Source organism: Bufo bufo, chromosome 1, assembly GCF_905171765.1.
Source record: "Bufo bufo chromosome 1, aBufBuf1.1, whole genome shotgun sequence".
NCBI lineage: Eukaryota > Metazoa > Chordata > Amphibia > Anura > Bufonidae > Bufo > Bufo bufo.
This window is the reverse complement of record NC_053389.1, coordinates 624,522,521-624,537,044: the sequence shown is the minus strand read 5'-3', so window position 1 is coordinate 624,537,044 and position 14,524 is coordinate 624,522,521. Positions and strand designations below refer to the sequence as shown.

General features: G+C 42.4%; 1 protein-coding gene across 2 annotated transcripts in view; it reads left to right on the top strand.

Moving 5' to 3' along the window:
- The first annotated feature begins 7,283 nt into the window (after positions 1-7,283).
- The window catches only part of LOC120985716 (proto-oncogene Mas-like), a 102,731-nt gene continuing 95,490 nt past the window's right edge, over positions 7,284-14,524 (top strand). For both annotated transcript variants that reach the window (XM_040413818.1, XM_040413819.1), the window contains exon 1: positions 7,284-7,426. The gene's annotated coding sequence lies outside the window, so the exon portion shown is untranslated. The remainder of the gene's footprint in view (positions 7,427-14,524) is intronic.

The following is a 14,524-nucleotide window of genomic DNA, read 5'->3' as shown; positions in this document are numbered from 1 at the left end:
AAAGCTCCCCTAAGAAGCAACTTTTATTATATAATTTAAAAAGAAGTGTGTAAAGGGGGAATATTAATCACCAATATTTATGCAAATATCAATAATTAATATTCATAAATAGTAAGAGCCGTCTACCGATGACTCTGCCTATTTATACCTTTATATTAATAACACTATGCTTTCACTTTGCTTCACACTACCCGCTAAACTAGCTGCAAGCGCCTAACTGAGCTAGCTACCGCTAATAACAACACGTTACACAGTAGGTATAATACAAATAATACAAGATATTTATTATCACCTACAGTACACAATACACACTATACAGCACCATAAATACAGCACTAAATACACTATTCAATCCCAAGTTCCACCCACAAACTAACTATACAATACACTTACATACATTCATTAGCAGCGCACCCAACCTGACTCTAAGCTATCCCTATGGGAGGCAAAGGGTTAACACACACTCAGCTGCTGCTGGGGTAAGCCGACAGCAGTGAAGGGGTAAAGATTAAAGGGCAGCTACAGGGGTAACTGGGGCTGCCTCAAGGGTACAGGGCTGAGGTTAATGCTGCAGGAGTTCAGCAGCCAGGGTTAGGGGATAGTTGGTGAGGACAGGGCCTGCAGGGATAAGGATTACAATGGGATGTGTTGGTGGCCGGGAAGGGGTTACTATTGTTGGGGATATAGGGGGTATGTGAGGTGTAGGTAGGGGCTTGACAGGTAGATACTTAGCCCTTCCAGGGTTACTAGGCCTTCTCCAGGTGCACGTCATGGAGCTGCTCTCTCCCATGTGTCTCTGGTTGTAGTCCAGTTCCAAATGCCCCTGTTCCTGGCTTGGGCTTCATATATCAGCCTCAGAAACAGCCCACCTCCCCCTCCTCAGGGATGTGACATCATAGTGTGACTGTGACGTATGCCTGCACTCAGGACAGCCAATTGGCCCCCTGAGGCTAGCAGCACCACACGCCCAGCCATGTCACAAACACAAGGTGGGGCAGAGCATAGTAACTAGGCTGATAAACTCAACAAAAGGCCTCAGATCTATTGATCCCTTAGCTTTTGAAGTCACCAGCCACCTGGAGACATATCCACCCCACTGCAGGAACTGGCTAAACGCTGTCCCTATGGGGGCATTTAAGTATATATATGTATATAGATACTTGGGGCGCATCTATATACACATATATACTCATTATAAACCTGGGGCATACATGGGCAGTTATAGGCCTATATATATATATATATATATATATATACACACACATACACATATATATATATATATATTTATATATATACCTGGGGTAGAGCCATGGCAGATACACATATACAGATGCATGCACTGCATACACACATCCCCATATATAAATATCTACATGAGAGGGAATATATACACGGCCATACAGGAAATATATACTAACTATAAGGGGACACATACACTCACCTAAAGAATTATTAGGAACACCATACTAATACGGTGTTAGACCCCCTTTTGCCTTCAGAACTGCCTTAATTCTACGTGGCATTGATTCCACAAGGTGCTGATAGCATTCTTTAGAAATGTTGGCCCATATTGATAGGATAGCATCTTGCAGTTGATGGAGATTTGAGGGATGCACATCCCGGGCACGAAGCTCCCGTTCCACCACATCCCATAGATGCTCTATTGGGTTGAGATCTGGTGACTGTGGGGGCCATTTTAGTACAGTGAACTCATTGTCATGTTCAAGAAACCAATTTGAAATGAGTCTGCCGCACGTCAAGGCGATCTCTGTAAGACGGGAACCTAACTCTAAGTTCTACCTGTTAAGTGCCATGGCAGCGACCATGAAATTCAGGGGGTGTAGCTTCCACATGCATGCTGGGTCCCCTTTGATTTTTATCATTTTTGGTGCCAAAATGGCCTCCATTGAATACAGGGGATACAAGTACCAATATACATGGACTCGGCATGCATGTTGGTACTTGCATCCCCTGTATTCCATGGAGGCCATTTTGACATGTGGCAGACGGGCTCAAATAATTTTGTACAAAATATATTTTCCAAGCATCTCTACTTACTTTAGCATAGCATAAGCATTATAATATGTTTTTGTACTTTATTTGGTTCGCAGAGAGCTGTTGCATTATATGTTGTGTTGCTTTATGTTTCCAGTCATAGCAGCGTACACCATTTGGATGGGGTGTGCTGACCAACCCCTTTTGTGTTTCCAATATATGCGTGCAAGTATGTAATGTCATACATACAGTAGCGCAGGTTTTGTAAGTGTATGCGCAAATAAATTAAACTGAATGTCACAGATATTTAAAATGCTCAAACGTTATACAGGAGATGTAGCGCAGGTAATGTCGCTGTCACCAGCGGTGAAAAAATTCAACTGAATGTCACTGATATTTAGGATGCGCAAACCTTATACAGGAGATGTAGCGCAGGTAATGTCGCTGCTGTCACCAGCAGCTAACGTTATACAGAAGATGTAGCGCAGGTAATGTCACTGCTATGTCCAGCGGCTAACGTTATACAGGAGATGTAGCGCAGGTAATGTCGATGCTGTCACCAGCGGCTAATGTTATACAGAAGATGTATCGCAGGTAATGTCGCTGCTGTCACCAGCGGCTAACGTTATACAGGAGATGTATCGCAGGTAATGTCACTGCTATGTCCAGCGGCTAACGTTATACAGAAGATGTAGCGCAGGTAATGTCACTGCTATGTCCAGCGGCTAACGTTATACAGAAGATGTAGCGCAGGTAATGTCGCTGCTGTCACCAGCGGCTAACGTTATACAGAAGATGTAGCGCAGGTAATGTCGCTGCTGTCACCAGCGGCTAACGTTATACAGAAGATGTAGCGCAGGTAATGTCGCTGCTGTCACCAGCGGCTAACGCTGTACAGGAGATATAGTGCAGGTAATGTCGCTGCTGTCACCAGCAGCCAAACAATTGCATGCAATTTAGCACACATTGCGCTAATATATTTTGCAGCCAGATAAAACAATAGTCCTTAACCACTTCCCATCTGGGCCATTTGCCCTCTTCCTGACCAGGCCTAATTTTGCAAAACTGACATATCTCACTTTATGTGGTAATAACTCTGGAACGCCTTTACTTATCCAAGTCATTCAGAGATTGTTTTCTCGTGACAGATTGTACTTCATGATAGTCATAAATTTGAGTCAATATATTTCACCTTTATTTATGAAAAAATCCCAAATTTACCCAAAATTTAGAAAAATTAGCAATTTTCTAAATTTCAATTTCTCTGCTTTTAAAACAGAAAGTGATACAATAAAATATTTATTACTTAACATTCGCCATATGTCTACTTTATGTTGGCATCATTTTGGAAATGTCATTTTATTTTTTTAGGACGTTAGAAGGCTTAGAAGTTTAGAAGCAATTCTTCAAATTTTTAAGAAAATTGCCAAAACCCACTTTTTAAGGACCAGTTCAGGTCTGAAGTCACTTTGTGGGGCTTACATAGTGGATACCTCCATAAATGACCACATTGTGGAAACTACACCCCTCAAGTTACTTAAAACCTATTTTACAAACTTTGTTAATCCTTTAGGTGTTCCACAAGAATTAAAGGAAAATGGAGATCAAATTTTTAAATTATCCCTTTTCTGGCAGATTTTCCATTTTAATCCAATTTTTTCTTTAACACATCGATGGTTAACAGCCAAACAAAACTCAATATTTATTACCCAGATTCTGCAGTTTACAGAAACACCCCACATGTGGTCATAAACTGCTGTATGGGCACACGGCAGGGCGCAGAAGAAAAGGAACTCCACATGGTTTTTAGATGCCATGTCCCATTTGAAGCCCCCCTGATGCACCCTTACAGTATAAACTCCAAAGAAGTGATCCGATTTTGGAAACTAGGGGATAAGGTGCCAGTTTTATTGGTACTATTTTTGGGCACATATGATTTTTTGATCATTCATTATAACACTTTATGGGGCAAGGTGACCAAATATTGGTTGTTTTAGCACAGTTTTTATTTATTTATTTTTACAGCGTTCACCTGATGGGTTCGGTTAAGTCACATTTTTATAGAGCAGATTGTTACGGACGTGGCAATACCTAATATGTATACTTTTTCTTATTTATTTAAGTTTTACACAATAATAGCATTTTTAAAACAAAAAAATTATGTTTTAATGTGTCCATGTTCTGAGAGCTATAGTTTTTTAATTTTTTGAGAGATTTTCTTATGTAGGGGCTCATTTTTTGAGGGATGAGGTTATGGTTTTATTGGTACCATTTTGTGGGACATACGCCTTTTTTATCACTTGGTGTTGCACTTTTTGTGATGTAAGGTGACAAAAATGGCTTTTTTTGACAGTAATTATTATTATTTTTTTATGGTGTTTATCGGACTGGGTCGATTATGTGATATATTTATAGAGCCGACCGTCACGGACACGGCAATACCAAATATGTCTTTTTTTTTTTTATTCCTTACTTGGGGAATTTTTTTTTTTACATGTGAAACCTTTTATTTTATTTTATTTTTTTAACACTTTATTATTTTTTTTTTTTTTTTACACTTTTCGTCCCCCATAAGGTCATACAAGACCCCTGGGGGACATTTACATCACTTTTTCTTTCTTTTTTCACTGTTGATTTCTCCTGTAACTGGGGCTGACATAGTAGCCCCAGTTACAGGAGAAATACACCCCCCCAGAGAGGCTGTAAAGTGCAATACAGCGCAATACAGCCTCAGTGCAGGGCTGATCGAGGTCTCTGAAAGCGCATAGTGCTTCCTGCTCTGCATATACAGAGCTCGTGAGCGCTGTGTATGCAGCGATCCAGAAGGCAGGGACACCTGGGCACTGTCCCTGCCTTCTCTAAGGGTTGCCCTGCTGTCACTGACAGCGGGCAACCCGATCAGCAACTGCACGATTAGTGTGCAGCTGCAGTTTCTGAACGGACGTTCTGGAACGTCCATTCAGAAATAGAGAATCACCTCCCGGACGTTTATAGTCAACGTGCGGATGGGAGGTGGTTAAAAGGACTGTTGGGTCTCTAACACCTTTCAACATTCAAAACTCTCTAAAAAAAACACAATTCCTCTCCCTACACTATCTGCCCCTTCTGCTGCAGCTCGCCCTGACTAAGTCTAAGCCGAACCACGTGTCATCGGGAGCTATATAGCACCCGATGACGCGTTTTGGCAAGCCAATCACTGTAATGCCAGTAACCAACATGGCTACGGCATTACAGTGAGTGGCACTACTCTATCACACGTTTATTGGCTGCGTAGCAGCCCACAAATGTGCAGGGAGGAGACTTGAGCATCGCGCTCGAAGCACTTGCGGTGTTCGGCCGAACACCGCAATGTGCCGAGCATCGCGATGCTCAAGTGAAAATGGTGTTCAGCTGAGCATGCTCTCCCAACACCAATTCTCACAGCTCCTTCACTCATATGCTAACATACACACGGTCACATGACCCTTATTAGACAATATAGGCTTGCAGGTCCTTTAGTCTTCAGCTCACTGACAGACACACAATTTTACAATCAGGTTTCCATAACAACTGAGCCAATTTTCTTCACTGTTATAGTTCAATGTTAAGCGGGCAGGGCGATGTGGAGGTCACTGTTAAAGGGGTGGGGTACTGTGGAGATCACTGTTAAGGCGGCGGGGCACTGTGGAGGTCACTGTTACGCCTCATTCACACATCCATGTTTTGGTCACTGGTTTCCATCAGTGATTTTGAGCCAAAACCAGGTGCGGCTATAAACACAGAAGAGGTGCAGATCTTTCCATTATACCTTACGTCTGTGGAGGTTCCAATCCTGGCTTGGGCTCACAATCACTGATGGAAATCACTGACCAAACCACTGATGTGTGAATGAGGCTTTAGGAGGGACAGTTAAAAATAAAATAAACAGTGTATAACTGCTAGGGTATGTAGTGCTACTTTCCCCATTAAAAAAAACTAAAATTGATTGGCATCCTAGGCACCCTTGGAACAAATTCAGTAAACACACAAACAGACCAACACTTCATACTTTTTCTAGTTTAAAGTATTTTTTCTGTGTGTGTAGGGAGAGTATTCAAACACAGAACAGACATTGATGGCATATTGCTAGGATATGTCAATATCTTATCATATTGGTCAATTGAACACCACCACCCATGTTAAGAATTGCTTTTTTCAACTTTTCTGTGAAACAATAGAGGTACTATGTAGGGGAAAAACTAAAGAGATCTTTATACCTAACCTGTGGCCCTTTGACACTAATTAGACATAAATGACATATAACGGTGTGCATAAGTGTCTTTTTATTGGAATACGACGTTACGATTTAAGCCTCATGCAGATTTTTTTTCACGCATTTTTTACGGATTGAATAGGGACCCATTCATTTCTATGGGGCCACAAAAATGTGGACAGCACATGGATGTCATCTGTGTGCTCTCCACATTCGTTTTGGCTGTTCCGCAAATTATAGAACATGCAAAACAGACAACAATAGTCATTTTCAAGACGGGGACAATGAAAAGTACAAGATACACATGGACCACGTCCATATTTAGCGGACAGCAATAGATACGGTTTCGTGCAGGAGGCCTTAAAGGGGTTCTCCAGGCTTTTAATATTGATGGACCCAGCACCCTGCCGATCAGCTGTATGAAGGAAAGGCATGCGCTGTCTCCCTTCTATTTTCCTGCTTGCCTATAGACACAGCAGCGGCGAACAGGAAGAGACAAGGGACACGGCACACGTGCATTGCACTAGCCTTTCCTTCATACAGCAGATCGACGGGGCGTCGGACCCCCGTCGATCTGATATTGATGACCTATCCTGAGGATAGGTCTTTAATATTAAAAGCCCATAGAGAGCCCCTTTAAGCGTAATCATGATAATGTAAATGAAGGACCATTCTCCAACTAAATGCTTGAAATCTATTAGGATTCATTTCCCATTTTTCATTAAAATAGAGACATACAGAGGAGATCTCACATACCCAGTGTGAAGAAAACTTTCACAATCTGTTCAATGAATTCCCCTTTATTACTTTCAATGGATATTTTAACATTTTTAGCAACTTGTGACGATATGAATCCCTATTTAGTGCAATACCCCTGACTGATATGAAATCATGTTGATACATAGAGCTCTAGTTCTCCGCAGTGTACACAAGAAGGAGCGAATCTGTCATCACAGTCACTGGGTTGTGCAATACCTGAAGAGCATTAATGGTATTCATTTTGTTTTAGTAAGAGTGGGTGTGAGATCACCTTCCCAACAGGCTGTTGTGTACACACTTGGAAAATAAAAGCACTGATTCCGAGACCAGCCAGCAGTAAGGAGAGATGATTGTCGCTCCTGTACCTGGATACATGTGTAATAAGTTGAAGATTTACAAACCATAAGACAACTGAAATACCATCAATGTAAATGTACGGTAAGTACTTCAAATTACAAAATGCCCTGTCCTGTATTTTCTCATATATAGTGAGAATATATGTTTTCTATACAAATTCATTGAAATGTCATATTTTTACTATACCACCAGAAATGTTATAAAATGTGCGAAAAAAGCTACTACCTTCTAGCTTATGCATGACAAGAATGTACGGTATTGAATGTGAGTAAGGTGTATTATTACACCTTACAAGGACATGCATTAGAAAGAAGACAACGTATTTTTTTGCTTTTGTACTTAAACAAAGGGAATACATTTACATCTGTTTTATTAGGGGCACATATCAGGTTTTTGGAATACCTTTTCAGCTTTAACTGGTCTTTATGGATTTTCATATATTTATTTTCTTTTCAAATCAACTGAATAAAAAATGGATCCATTGTGCGCACATTGAAGTTACTAATTACTGAGGTTTCTACAGTACATACAAAAAAATGGACCAGTCAACCCATCCCATTCATTGGAATTTAACTGATGATAAAGTTCATCAGTAAAAAAAGGATAAAACAAAATGCCAGTGTGGACAGAGCCCTCCTGTGCCCATGAAAAACAATTCCTGTCATGGTCATTTTTTATTGTTCGGTCACAAATTGGAATCAATGCAAAAAAATTTACTTACAGAGGTAGAACATGGCCCAAAAGAAGTCTTAGAGTATTACAGCTCTGTGCAGTTCATAGGTTGGATGGACGTATAATACTGTTGTGTGCATGAGTCTTTAGAGGTTGTATAGAGCCTTAATACTGTTGTATGCATGAGCCTTTAGGCTGTGAAATTGGATTAACAGTAACTAATGATGGGGTAAAAGATATATATATATATATATATATATATATATATATATATATATATGTATATATCATATGCTTATACGCATCCTAGGGAAACGCTAGAAAGTTTGCCTTCTTCTGCCATCTTGTAAAATATCCTCCTGCCACAATATGAAGTATAGTATAGTAGTGTATCATCTGGTCTTATTAGAAATATGAATATTATCACAAAATGGCCAGAAGGTTAGCTAAAAAGGAAAGCAAAGGATACTGCAGGATTGGCTACATATTTACAGTAATAGCATTTTATGGAAAGTGCTTATAGGTAGCCAGCTAGGTCTAAAGGAATCCTTCTCACGCTTTTCAGAAGATAGACATTGCGTAAAGAACCATGCAGTAAAGAAATGGCCATTTGTGGTAATCAATTATCCACATCACCTGTAAGACAGTGGTTAGAACAGAGGAACTGGACTGTGCTCTTCTGTCCTCCATATTTTAATACATATATAAAAGACAGCTATACAGTACATAAAAGAAGAAAAAATGTACACTGTCATTAGTGGTATTAATGAGAGCTATGGAAGCCTATAGGTACTTCAAGTTTTTATATGTGGCAACTCGCTGCTCTCACCAGTATGGGGACCCACCAACCCAGGAAGTCAGTAAGGATTCCAGTTACCAAAAACCCAGCTATTGGGTGGTCCATTTCCAATAACAAAAAGGTCAAGTTGGACAGTGATTTCATTTTTATACGGACAGCCTGCCTAAAAGTCCATTTGTTGTAGACATTGTGAAGAAAAAAAAGTCAGATACTTTACATCCTGGGAGACAATCAGCTGCCATTGTCTGGCAGTAGCTTATTGTTCTGGCAACTGATATAAGCATGCAAGTATAGCCCATTATTGTCACATGGGGTTTAAACCTTTATACAGTAGTTGCATAATCATTTGAGTATAATACATTTTACTATGGTAAGGTACTTCTAGGATTACCCGTGCTTTGTCAATTTCAGTACGCTATACGTTCTGCCAACACTCTAAGACTAACGTCCTCTATAATCTGAACCTCCCACTCCCGTCTCCAATACTTTTCTCGAGCTGCACCATCAGATTAATTCCCAAATCACACAGCTTTAAACCTGCGCTAAAATTTCATCCATTTGGGCAGTCCTATCACATTCCCTAATATGACTCCACAGAACTTATCCCATCAGTAACCCCCAGACTTCTTCACCTTAATGCACTTTATATCTGTGCAGACACTGGCCAGGGACTGTCTCATGCAGATTTATGCTTACTACTGTACCTTGCTTAGTTTGTGTCCAAAACAAGGCTATCCAACCAGAACATATGTAGGGGCTGGTTTTTCGAGATCTCATTTTGAATTAATGCACTTTACTTGGAATACAATGTATTATTATTAATATTGGGGGTCATGGCAGTTGCTTGACTTTGATGATTATGTATATTGATCTGTGATGCTGTACAGTTTTTTACTGGAGTATTTTGTTCTAATTTTAACTAATAAAGTGCTATTTTTAGGGCCAGTTCACATGACCGATTTAGAAAAACGCAAAAAAAAAATCAGCGCAGAGCCGCATGGTTTTTTCAAGTGTCATTTTTAACCAATGGGTTTTCACTTCCATGCAAAGCTTAATTATCTGATTGAGGTTTTTGAAGCATCAAAAAAAAAAAAAAAAGCATGGGCTTACATGGAGTTGTTTTTTATTCTGCTTCCTATACATTTCAATTGGAGATTCAGCGCTGATTCTGCCCCAAGATAGAGCATGCTGCTCCTTTTTGGCACATTTTTTTTTACTGCTTCCCATTGAAATGAATGAGATGCTGTTTTGAGACAGAAACGCTGCCAATTCAGTGCCAAAAAACTCAGTGTGAACTGGCCCTTAACGTGAATATTATGCACTTTTTTCTATTAGGTTGATCCTGTAGTTTGATGAAGTGCTGTCCTGTAATCTTGTGGCAGATATACTCAGTTGCTTATTTTTTTTGACACTGTGAACCGACAGTATGTAAATAGTGATGTCGCGAACATAAAATTTTCAGTTCGCGAACAGCGAACGAGAACTTCCGCAAATGTTCGCGAACTGGCGAACCGGGCGAACCGCCATAGACTTCAATAGACAGGCGAATTTTAAAACCCACAGGGACTCTTTCTGGCCACAATAGTGATGAGAAAGTTGTTTCAAGGGGTCTAACACCTGGACTGTGGCATGCCGGAGGGGGATCTATGGCAAAACTCCCATGGAAAATTACGTAGTGGACGCAGAGTCGGGTTTTAATCCATAAAGGGCATAAATCAACTAACATTCCTAAATTGTTTGGAATAACGTGCTTTAAAACATCCAGTGTGTGTATACGATCAGGTATGATGTTGTATCGATCAGGTAGTGTAAGGGTTACGCCCGCATCACAGACATTGACAGACCAAACTCCCCTTTTAATGCACCGCAAACAGTTCATTTGCACAACCGCAAACTCCCCATTTGCACAAGGTTGGATACCAAGCTAGCCACGTCCCGGTGATGTCATTGAAGGTTTCTTCCTCCACCCAGCCACGTACAACACCAAGGGTCCCCGAAAGGTCAATTGAATTGATTTTTCGAACGGGGAGATGGTTAAAAAAACGCTGGCTCCCTCCCCTTTGTTTTTATCCACGGTGACTGCGTCTGCGCCGTGCAATTTACTGTCACACCCGATATGAGTGGTATTTTCTGTAGTACTATTCTCATCAGTTTAATCCCTCTAACGTCCCCAATCTGGGTGCCATTTATTGAATAGATTTTTCGAACGGGGAGATGGTATCAGTGGTTGGCACTGGCAGTGGGCACACTACAGTCAGTAGAAGCGGGCCTGACACACACTGGCAGCAGGCAAGCAACTGAAATTACACTAAAGTGTAAAAATTAAATGCCTTATTTATCGGCAAGCTACTGTGCCACCCGGTATGAGTGGTTGGCACTGGCAGTGGGCACACTACAGTCAGTGGAAGAGGGCCTGACACACACTGGCAGCAGGCAAGCAACTGAATTTAGACTACTGTCTAAAAATTAAATGCCTTATTTATCGGCAAGCTACTGTGCCACCCGGTATCAGTGGTTGGCACTGGCAGTGGGCACACTACAGTCAGTGGAAGCGGGCCTGACACACACTGGCAGCAGGCAAGCAACTGAATTTAGACTACTGTCTAAAAATTAAATGCCTTATTTATCGGCAAGCTACTGTGCCACCCGGTATCAGTGGTTGGCACTGGCAGTGGGCACACTACAGTCAGTTGAAGTCGGCCTGACACACACTAGCAGCAGGCAAGCAGCTGAAATTACACTAAAGTGTAAAAATTAAATGCCTTTTTTATGCAAAGTCCTGTGCCAGCCGGTATGAGTGGTGGGCACTGGCAGTGGGCACACTACAGTCAGTGGAAGTCAGCCTGACACACACTGGCAGGCAACTAACCTTAGATTAAAGTGTAAAAATTAAGTGCCTATTTTTTAAGCAAAGTCCTGTGCCACTCGGTATGACAGGGGTGGGCACTGGCAGTGGGCACACTACAGTCAGTTGAAGTCGGCCTGACACACACTAGCAGCAGGCAAGCAGCTGAAATTACATTAAAGTGTAAAAATTAAATGCCTTTTTTAAGCAAAGTCCTGTGCCAGCCGGTATGAGTGGTGGGCACTGGCAGTGGGCACACTACAGTCAGTGGAAGTCAGCCTGACACACACTGGCAGGCAACTAACCTTAGATTAAAGTGTAAAAATTAAGTGCCTATTTTTTAAGCAAAGTCCTGTGCCACTCGGGATGACAGGGGTGGGCACTGGCAGTGGGCACACTACAGTCAGTTGAAGTCGGCCTGACACACACTGGCAGGCAACTAACCTTAGATTAAAGTGTAAAAATGAAGTGCCTTTTTTTTAAGCAAAGTCCTGTGCCAGCCGGTATGAGTGGTGGGCACTGGCAGTGGGCACACTACAGTCAGTGGAAGTCAGCCTGACACACACTGGCAGGCAACTAACCTTAGATTAAAGTGTAAAAATTAAGTGCCTATTTTTTAAGCAAAGTCCTGTGCCACTCGGGATGACAGGGGTGGGCACTGGCAGTGGGCACACTACAGTCAGTTGAAGTCGGCCTGACACACACTGGCAGGCAACTAACCTTAGATTAAAGTGTAAAAATGAAGTGCCTTTTTTTTAAGCAAAGTCCTGTGCCACACGGGATGACAGGGGTGGGCACTGGCAGTGGGCACACTACAGTCAGTTGAAGTCGGCCTGACACACACTAGCAGCAGGCAAGCAGCTGAAATTACACTAAAGTGTAAAAATTAAATGCCTTTTTTATGCAAAGTCCTGTGCCAGCCGGTATGAGTGGTGGGCACTGGCAGTGGGCACACTACAGTCAGTGGAAGTCAGCCTGACACACACTGGCAGGCAACTAACCTTAGATTAAAGTGTAAAAATTAAGTGCCTTTTTTTAAGCAAAGTCCTGTGCCACACGGAATGACAGGGGTGAGCACTGGCAGTGGGCACACTACAGTCTGTGGGCCTGCAGCTCCTCACACACAGGCAGGCCAGGCAACTGCAATATGTATATAAAGGAAAAAAAAAAAGCAGACTAATGTTGCAGCCCTAAAAAGGGCTTTTTGGGGTGCTGTCAGGACGCTGTCCTTACAGCAGAGATCAGATGAGTCTTTCAGGACTGGAGTGGACACTGAATTCACTAGCCTAGCTATCGATTTCCCAATTAAATCAGCAGCAGTTACAGTCTCCCTCCTCTCACTAAGACTGCAGCTTCAGAATGAATCTAAAATGGATGCTGTGCAGGAGGTGGGAGGGTCTGGGAGGGAGGGTATGCTGCTGATTGGCTGGAATGTGTCTGCTGACTGTGAGGTACAGGGTCAAAGTTTGCTCAATGATGATGTATAGGGGGCGGACCGAACATCGCATGTGTTCGCCCGGCAGAGGCGAACAAGCTATGTTCGCCGGGAACTGTTCGCCGTCGGATAGTTCGGGCCATCTCTATATGTAAAGTCTATTTCTTGGTTGATTATTTGTATAAAATACGGTTGAACCAGTATATTTACCTTTTGTGTCATCCCAATTTACTTAATGATTGTAAGCTCTTGCGAACATGTGCCTCTTTTATCTTGTAGGAATTGTTCACTAGTGTTTTACTTTTACAATATTTGATTTTGACTAGAGATGAGCAAATTTAAAAAAAAATTGATTTGCCGAATTTTTGGGGAAAAATTTGTATCGATCCGAATATATTCGCTGAGAATTACGTAGAAAAACTGCTATTTTCTGGCTGCTGAGAGCCTTTATAGTGGTGTAGAACACTGTGCCTTGTAGTAACACGCATAGGGAGTCTGCTTTGGTAGTGAAATAATACTGTGAGTCAGTATGACACGCAGATGACAGACGTCGCTCTTAGAATCACTGCACACTTCACTTATTTGGGCAGTCACGTGGCTAAAACTGACCAAATAACTCAAGTATGGAACTCAGCCTTACAGGTCAATGTTACAGCCAAGAAGAAGCGCACTCCATTTACACCAGCTGCTTCCACATCGCCAGCTGATTCCACATAGATGTTATCAGAACCTGTTCTATTAAACGCTTATACAAGTAGGTGGAGGATCTGTGGATGGCACTGTTATGGGGGATCTGTGGATGGCATCCACAGATCCCCCATCCTATAACAGTGCCATCCACAGACCCCCCTCCATCCTATAACAGTGCCATCCACAGACCCCCCTCCATCTTATAACAGTGCCATCCACAGACCCCCCTCACACCATAACAGTGCCATCCACAGACCCCCCCTTAACAGTGCCATCCACAGACCCCCCCACCCCATAACAGTACAATCCACAGACCCCCCCACCCCATAGCAGTGCCATCCACAGACCCCCCCCACCCCATAACAGTGCAATCCACAGACCCCCCCACCCCATAACAGTGCCATCCAGACCCCCCCACCCCATTACAGTGCCATCCACAGACCCCCCCACCCCATAACAGTGCCATCCACAGACCCCCCCACCGCTTAACAGTGTCATCCACAGACCCCCCATTGCCGCTCCAGTACAGTTATAAAATGTGTAATTCAATTAATAATGATTCATGCTGCCCCCTCTGTAGTATAACATTCAATATATCCTACTCACAGGGCTACTGTTATATCGTAATGCAGGCCGGCTGGGCAGGCCTACTTTATGAATGAAGCAGGCCGGGCAGGCACGTGACGTCAGTCAGTCACGCTGCCGCTCGTCTGTCCGGCCGGCCTGCATTACGATATA